Raw genomic sequence first — 8,457 nt, 5'->3', positions numbered from 1 at the left:
GCCGGTCTCCCCGAGAAGGGAGAGAGCCCGCTCAGCTTTCCTTGTTATCTCTGTGCTCGGGCCCCCAATAGGAACCGCCTTATCCGAACTACGGAGACTTTGCCTCCCCCTAGAAAGCTCTCAGTTTGGGACTGAGAGCCACGGAACAAAATGAAGCACTTCTCGGGCGTCGGGCCCGTTCGAGGGTTTTTTTCCCCCGCTCTTCCGGCCCTCGGGTGGAATTAGGACCTAGTCTGATCGCACGCGTGGGGGCGTCTGGGTGCGCCGCAGGCTGACCCGGATGCTCCAGAGCAGGGGGTAGGCAACCTCGGCTCTTTTATGACTCGTGGACTTCAACTCCCAGAATTCCTGAGTCAGCATAGCTGACTCAGGAATTCTGGGAGTTGAAGTCCACGAGTCATAAAAGAGCCGAGGTTGCCTACCCCCTGCTCCAGAGGCTTGGGATCCGGCTGGGTTTGGCCTGACCCAAAGTCCGCGCAGGCGCCGGAGACTCGCTCGGCTGCGGGCCACCTGTCGTAAGATCCCTTTGACCTCCCCAGGCTTAACTTGGGGTCTAGTTTTCTCGCCAGTCAGCTAATTCGGGAACGCTTGGCAAAAGGAGCTCCGTTCTTTTCAGACCCTTCAGGGTAAATGAAGGGTCGGGCAAGGTGCAGAATGGGGAGAAATGGGCGGTGATGTCACCCAGATAATAATAATAATAATAATAATAATAATAATAATAATAATAATAATAATAATAATAATAATAATAATAATAATAATAATAATAATAATAATAATAATAATAATAATATCTATACCGCCTTTCTCCTGAAGGACTCAGGGCGGTGTACAGGGCAATAAATACAATAAAATACAATGTACAAACGTTAAAAAAGAATTAAATAAGTAGCCCAATTACAATAAAAATTAATAAAATTAATATTAAAATACCCCAAACCCATCAGACCAGGCCGGCTTGTTCAAATAAGTAAGTTTTTAGGTCACGGCAGAAGGAGCGAAGGTCAGGAGCCATCCAGAGCTCAACCGGTAAACGGTTCCAAAGGTCTGGTGTGCCCACAGAGAACGCCCTCCCCCTGGGGGCCGCCAGTCGACACTCTGACCTACGGCACCCTGAGCAGACCCTCCCTGTGGGAGCACACTGGACGAAGGGAAGATGATGCCGGCAGCAGGTGCTCCCGTAGGTAATCCGGACCCATGCCATTTAGGGCTTTATAGGTCATTACCAGCACCTTGAATCTCACCCGGAGGGCAACCGGAAGCCAATGCAGCTCGCGGAGTAGAGGTGTTACATGGGAGTATCGGGAAACCCCCACCACCACTCGCGCGGCCGCATTCTGCACCAGCTGAATTCTGCTGCTTGCTGCCCTGATAACAGCCTCTAGAAATCAGCTTGAAAGGGATTTCTGCTCACCTACACAATAATTCAGTCTAGATACTGTGGCTTGAACTGAAAGCGCAACCTGAAGTATCTTCGCCCCCATGAACGCTAAGGATTGGACAATAGGCCTTGAGGCATTTTCTTAGAAGTGATTTACAGCATTGCCCTAACTGTCGGTGTGGCCACAGAAGCCTGTCTTCATTATTATGTCACCTGGGATGGGTGGATAACACTACATCACGAGTGAAGGAATGGCCTTCATGGGGCTTAAAAAGGTAAAGGTAAAGGTTCCCCCGCGCATGCGTGCTAGTCGTTTCCAACTCTAGGGCCGGTGCTCATCTCCGTTTCAAAGCTAAAGAGAGCCAGCGCTTGTCCGAGGACGTCTCTGTGGTCAAGTGGCCGGCATGACTAGACACCAAAGGCGTAGGGAACACTGTTGCTACGCGGGATTCGAACTGCCAACCATCTGATCACAAGCTCAGCGTCCTAACCCACTGAGCCACCGCATCCCTTTCGTGGGGCTTACTTTGGAATAAATAGTCTAGGAATAGAGTGTTTATCGGACATCTGTTTCACTGAAAGCCTCTGGGCTTAATTTCCAGGTGAATAAGTTTATTATCCTCGTCTTGAAATGTATTAGGTATTCGTTATAATACCTCCTGGGAAGGTAACTCCTCTAGCTTGAGAACTTCGATCACTCCGACGCTAGATACCACCTAACCGGGCTCTATCGTCCACTAAATCTCGGGTCGTGGAACTTAACTTGGTTAACCTAATTGTAGCTTGTCCAATTAATTATGTTCAGATTCGCACAACACATTTGGCTAAAACACCTTGGCTAATTTATGGTTCTGTTTCATTGTTGGGTTTTTGCTACAAAGAAGTGGAGCATTCCTATCAGGATGCCTCCTATGGCTTCTTTCTCTCCCATCCGCTGAATTCATGGGAAATGGGACTGACTCCTCTGTTAGACCTTTCCCGGTTTTCCTAGCACAAAAATATCCTCGCGACCAAGATGCGCTAAAGAATAGCATAGCACAGCACAGCATAGAATAGGAGCTGCTAGTCCCTGCTCAAGAAGGAGAACCTATACCAGACAATACTTGATCTTAGCCAAAAGATGTCCACAAGAAAAAAAAAATGGTTACAGATTTATACCTGTCAACTTGTGCCAATTTTTTGGAGATATCTCTAACAATTTTTGGAACATTATATTTACTCACATGCTTATCGGCTTTTCACTCATGTAAACTAGGGAGTGACCCTAATATTTTGAGAACATATTATTTACTATTAATGTCAGTACTATTTTTTTAATATATTGTAAAAAGTGACATCTATTGCTGGTCTATGACCGTAATAAAGTTATATTCTATACCATCTCAGACAAGTGAATGTCTAGTCTCTTCTTAAAAATATCCAGTGATGGAGCGCCCACGATTTCTGGAGGCAAGTTGTTCCACTGGTTAATTGTCCTCACTGTCAGGAAGTTTCTCCTTAATTCCAGGTTGCTTCTATCTTGGATCAATGTCCAACCATTGTTTCTTGTCCTGCCCTCTGGCGCTTTGGGGAATAATGTCACCCCCTTTTCTTGGTGGCAGCCCCTCAAATACTGGAATACTGCTATTATGTCTCCCATGTTTCTTCCTTTTCTTTAGACTAGCCAAACTCAAGTCCTGCAGCCGTTATTAGTATGTTTTATTCTCCAGGCCTTTGATTATCTTAGTTGCTCTTCTCTGAATTTTTTCCAAACTCTCAACATCTTTTTTGTGATATGGTGACCAAAATTGGCTGCAGTATTCCAGGTGTGGTCTTACTAGGGTTTTATAAAACGGTACTAATACTTCTCATGATCTTGATTCTATGCCTCTGTTTATACAACCCGGGATTGTATTAGCTTTTTTGGCTGCTGCTGCACACTACTGGCTTATAGTCAAGTGATCATCCACTAGGATTCCAAGGTCCCTTTCATAGTTACTGTTTTTAAGCCAGGTCTTGCCCAATCTGTACTTGTACCTTCGATTTTTCCTGCCTAAATGTAAAACTTTGCTTTTCTCCCCATTGTAACTCATTTTGTTGGATAGTGTCCATTGTTCAAGTTTGTCAAGATCTTTTTGGATCCTGAGTTTGTCTTCTGGGGTGTTGGCTACTCCTGTCAGTTTGGTGTCATCTGCAAATTTGATGAGTTCCCCTTCAATCCCCTCATGTAAGTCATTGATTAAGATATTTAAGAGTACTAGGCCTAAGACAGAACCTTGTGGTACCCCACTGCTTCCTTCTCTCCATGTGGATGTAATGCCATTGAGGACTAGCCAGTCAGCTACAGATCCATTTGGTGGTGAGATAAATTATTAATACAAATAGATCATCCCTTAGATCCTTGTTTTTATGATAATTGAGGCCTGTAAAAGTAAGAGCCATATCTGCCATTTTTATTGCTTCTTTGGCCTCAAAGTATGTGGCCCTCTTTTCTCAACCATATCACTTTTTCTACATTTAACAGGTCTCCCTTCCTTTCCTCCTCTTCAGTTATGCACTTCTTCCCTTCTTGGCTCCCATTTAAAAATAAACAGCTAATCAGATTAAAATTCAAGTAAAAGTTTAAGATGGCAGCATCTGTAATTAGAGAAATAATAGTTCATACCTTACATTTTACCAGCCATCACACACCAAATTCTCGCAAACGCAGCTCCATTTCAAGAGGGACAGCTCTCACTCGTGGCTGCCTTGGCAGAAAGTGTTTTATTAATCATGGGTAACAAACCTCAGTAGTGGTGTTTGAACCATTTTCATTTAGCACACATATCTATTTTGCCTCACACAACAGCCCTGCGAGGTAGACAGCTGAAAAAAAAAACATGACTGGCTCAAAATCAGTTAGGGGGCTTTCCATGCCTGAGGTCTCCCTAATCATAATCTAATATCTTCTACCATCGCCAGCAATACTAATTATTTGGCATGGGTCGCACTATTTGCTAAGTCACAACGAACAACATGGCAATTTGGTTCCCAAACATTTACTTCGTTGGGTTTTAGTTTCGCCAGTGCGGTTTGTAAACCATGGCTTATCACATTGCGTGAACCCAGCCCCCACGTGTGGCAGGACACACGAGATTCGGATCGAAATACTAATTCTCTGCCTTCTGCTTCAAAATCAGTTTGTTTTTTTTTCGTGGCACCCAAACTTCTCTCTAGAAGTCGATTCCTGCTTCGCCCTCGTCAAACTTTACTGCAGACACTTTAGCTCCCCTGGGCTTCCTCCCTAATAAATCCGTGCTAAGTGGCGCTGATTTTTCCGTGTTTTAAGACACGGCCTTGCGGAGTCCTCTTAGGGCTTCTCTCTCTCTCTCTCAAAAAAAAAAAAAAAACAAGGTGGATGGGTTGGCTCTTATTTTCTGTACCGCTGCCGGGTAGAGATGTGACATGACGCGGCTGCGCAGCCGTCTCTTCACTTTCCCCCCCCCCCCCGCCTCTTTCCCGGCCCCCTCCCGGTCTGGTGATGTTTGCGATCCGGGCTTCCTTGACATTTCTGAAGTAATGTAGTTAAGGGGAAATGAGTGGTTCCCAGTAGAGAGAGCAAACGAACGGAGGGGAGAGGTAGCCAGCGTGATAAACGGCGCTTTCATTTGGAGATCTCCAGAGCTCGTTTAAGGCTCATTTTCTGTATTAGCCCCCTTTGAGCGATTAAGGCACCAGGCGGCGACCGGGGCTCCTCGGCTCGGGCGGCTCCGCCAGAAAAGCTCCCCCCTACCCCTCCCTACCCCCCTACCCCCCCCCCCACCCCTACGCAGAGCACCGGAGCCGATCCCCGGCCAACCGGCTGGAGGAGAGGAGCGAATGGCGCTGTCTAGGGAAGAGCAAGGCACCCGCCCTTCTCTTAATCTAAAGTGGCGAAGCGGGGCGGGGGTGGGGGTGGGTTGGGTTTTAATACGATTTGGAGGGGCCTGGTCAATGAGCAATCAATAAAGTAATAATGAGAGGGGACGCGCTACATGAACAGGCTAGAAATCCAACGAGACATTAAAGATCCATTCGCAAGTCTCGCTGCTATTAAGGTGGGCGGCTCGGCTCGGCTCGGCTCGGCGCTAATGGCCGTCCCCAGAGAGAGGAGCACCCAAACCCCTGAGCTGAAGCGGACCGCGGGCGGTTCTAGAGCGGCTTCCCCCAGAGGGAAGAAGGAAGGGGGAGTGTCTCCTTTGGGTTTAAGTAGCTTATGCAAATCCCGTCTTGGTGGCCTATTAAAAAAATAAATAAATCATAGCTGGTGGTTTAGATAGTGTGTGAACTCGGGCAACCTTGGCTTAGTCCAGGGGTAGGCAACTTCGGCTCTTTTATGACTCATGGACTTCAAGTCCCAGAATTCCTGAGCCAGCATAGCTGGCTCAGGAATTCTGGGACTTGAAGTCCATGAGTCATAAAAGAGCCGAAGTTGCCTACCCCTGGCTTAGTCGGTATGCAAAGAAAGCCCCGGCTCGGTGTGATGCAAGGCCCCGATCGCAGATATTTTAAGTTTGCACGGCTTGTGGGACAAAAGTTTGCAGAGAAAGAAAACAAAAAAAAAGCCTGGCCGAGAAAGAAAGAGAGGAGGATTATTAGTAGCTTTGCACCCATTCAGAGTGCAAAGGCGACTCCTGACAGTTTTTATCCGGCTGGACTTCACGTAGTTACCAATGGAACTTACTTCTGAGTAAGCACGTTTTCCAGCCCTGCACCCTCATGAGTCGTTAATAAGTAACTAATTCTCTTAAACTAATTGCGCGTGTTTCAGAAAGAACTAATCTGAGTTAAGCGGGAGAATTGGTTCTCCACTCAAGCTTCTATCTTGGGATAATTTATCCACCCCCCTCCCCTCTCCTCTCCCCTTCCCAGCTCACCTTCTACACTGATTATATGGAACTGTAGAGCGGGATGCCCTTCACGGAATGAGTAAGGTGGGGCAGCCTTGGACTGGGGACAGGATACTTAGATATTGCGCCTTCCAAGTTGCAGCCTATCATCTGGAGAAGTTCGCTTTGGTGATGCCCCTGCGAACGAGGAAGGGGTCTCTCGTTCAAGGGCGGAGGTGTCCCTGAATATTTGCCCCGGCCCAGGTGGGCTTCTTCAGACCGTGCAGGGCTTTGAAGTTAGTACCACATCGCCGTTCCGCTCCTAAGCAATAACAATAGGATGGATGGTTTGATGTGCCTCATTCCGGATGCGGCAAGGGTGCAATTATTCCCGGCCAAGTGGAATTATCTCTGGAACTGGCTTGAAGAGAAAATCATGTAATGTGGATGTCTGACAGGGGGAGGCAACGAAGCTTTGTAGGAATCCCAGCTAGTCATCCCGCGGCCGCGGGCATATCAACACGCCTGGGGAAACTGAGCGTCTTAAGAGGATAAGGGGTGGACAGCCTTGCCATTCTTCACTCTCCCGGGATTTTAAAGAAAGCTCCTGAAACTAGAGTTGGAATATGGGGCTCGGTGATGACCTCGACACAAGCGAACGAGAAGCAAAATCCTAGGATGGCGTTAACAGCCCGAGGGCGTAATTGCCTCCTGCTGCCAATACGAAGGTTGGCACCTCCCGGGTCAATAAGGAATAATTAACTCTAGAGCTACATTATCTCCTGAAATAATGTTGCCAAAATCTGAATGATCACTAGTGGGCAGCCTAGAGTTCGCGTTTTCTTTAGTTTTAGGTAGAGCTCCGGTAGTTTGTAGCACTGATATATTCGGCCTTACTAAGCACCGTGATCCGAACGGTTTAAAATTGTTGATACGGCAGTTTAGTTAAGCCTATCTTTTCGTGCTACAGGTGAATCCGGAAACTCGAGCATTTTATCTTCTATCGACTCCAAATGAAAAGGAGCAGATACAATTCTAAGGTGCCAGTCTGAGATACTTATGTCCTCAAAAAAATAAGTTGCAGCCCCTTCAATGGGATTTATTCTGAAAGAAGCTTGTATGGGATTGCAGCTGTGGTTTTTCACGCACATTCTAGATATGGTTTAGGATCGCCCACTCAGCACCCTTTCCCTGGTTTGGTGGCTTGTCGAAAGTGGCTGAGCAAAGAAGGCTCCTTTTGCGACAAAAGACGAACTCGGGTAAATCTGGACTTTGCAAGCCGAAGACATCAATCAACCTAAACCATGCACATTTCTGCCTACCTTACTTCCTTCCCTCCTCCACCAGGCTTACTAACCTAATTTAATTCTTTATAATGTAGAATTATAGATAAGCTTAGACGTTCCTTGCAGTGTTTGCGGCTGGAGGGGAGGGTGGAAGGAAGAGACTTTAAAAAAATGGTAGAAAAGGTGTGCTGAGAACTTAAAGCATCTTCTACATTTCCGCAACACACAACACTGTTGAGAGGACATACTACATCCTGTCAAGGGCGGCTGGGTAATGAAGACGCTCTGAGCTACTGGGGGATAGTGGCCTGAAAGGGGTAAGACTAATGAAATATCCGAAACCTTGGTTCTTAACTTTTAATCGTTTTATTTTAATTTTAATTATTTTAATTATTATATTGTAAACCGTCCAGAGTCACGGCATAGAAATTAATTAAATAAATAAATAAATGGAAGGCAATGACATCGACGGGGACTTAGTCTTGCCTACGTGTGGCTAAGAGTAGATGGTTTCATGTGAGGGAAGGGGTGCTGTTGAACTAGGGTCTCAAAATATATTTCTCCTCGGGAGGAGGAAGATCTAATGAATCTACAGTACGTGCCCCCGCGCCGGCCCTATATAATCTCTGTCGGATTCCATCTGGCGTGGGAAAAACATGCCCTACGCGTAGGAAACCGTTGCATTATTGCACAGTGTAGAGCGCTTATTTGGATAGATCAAACATTTAATGTACGAGTCAAAGCGCAAGCAAAGGCCCCCCCGCCCCCGCGATACGCGGAGCCAGAGCTAGAGAGCGATCCTCCGAGGCGTAACTGCTTCCTAGGTTTCTGCTCTGCCGTTGGGGGCAGCCCCACCAAGAGAGAGAGATCCGTTTGCCTTTTCGCCTCCGCCGCCTTCGGAACCTAGCGGTAATATATGCGCGGAAAATGGTAAACGTGTCGAGGAGCGAAAAGTTTCACGGTG

General features: G+C 46.8%; 1 protein-coding gene across 2 annotated transcripts in view; it reads left to right on the top strand.

The window, feature by feature from the left end:
* The window catches only part of TFAP2B (transcription factor AP-2 beta), a 63,766-nt gene that overhangs the window by 14,857 nt on the left and 40,452 nt on the right, over positions 1-8,457 (top strand). The window lies entirely within an intron of this gene.

This window comes from Vipera berus (assembly GCF_964194415.1).
Source record: "Vipera berus genome assembly, chromosome: 1".
Classification (NCBI taxonomy): Eukaryota; Metazoa; Chordata; class Lepidosauria; order Squamata; family Viperidae; genus Vipera; species Vipera berus.
This window is presented reverse-complemented; position numbering and strand designations above follow the sequence as displayed.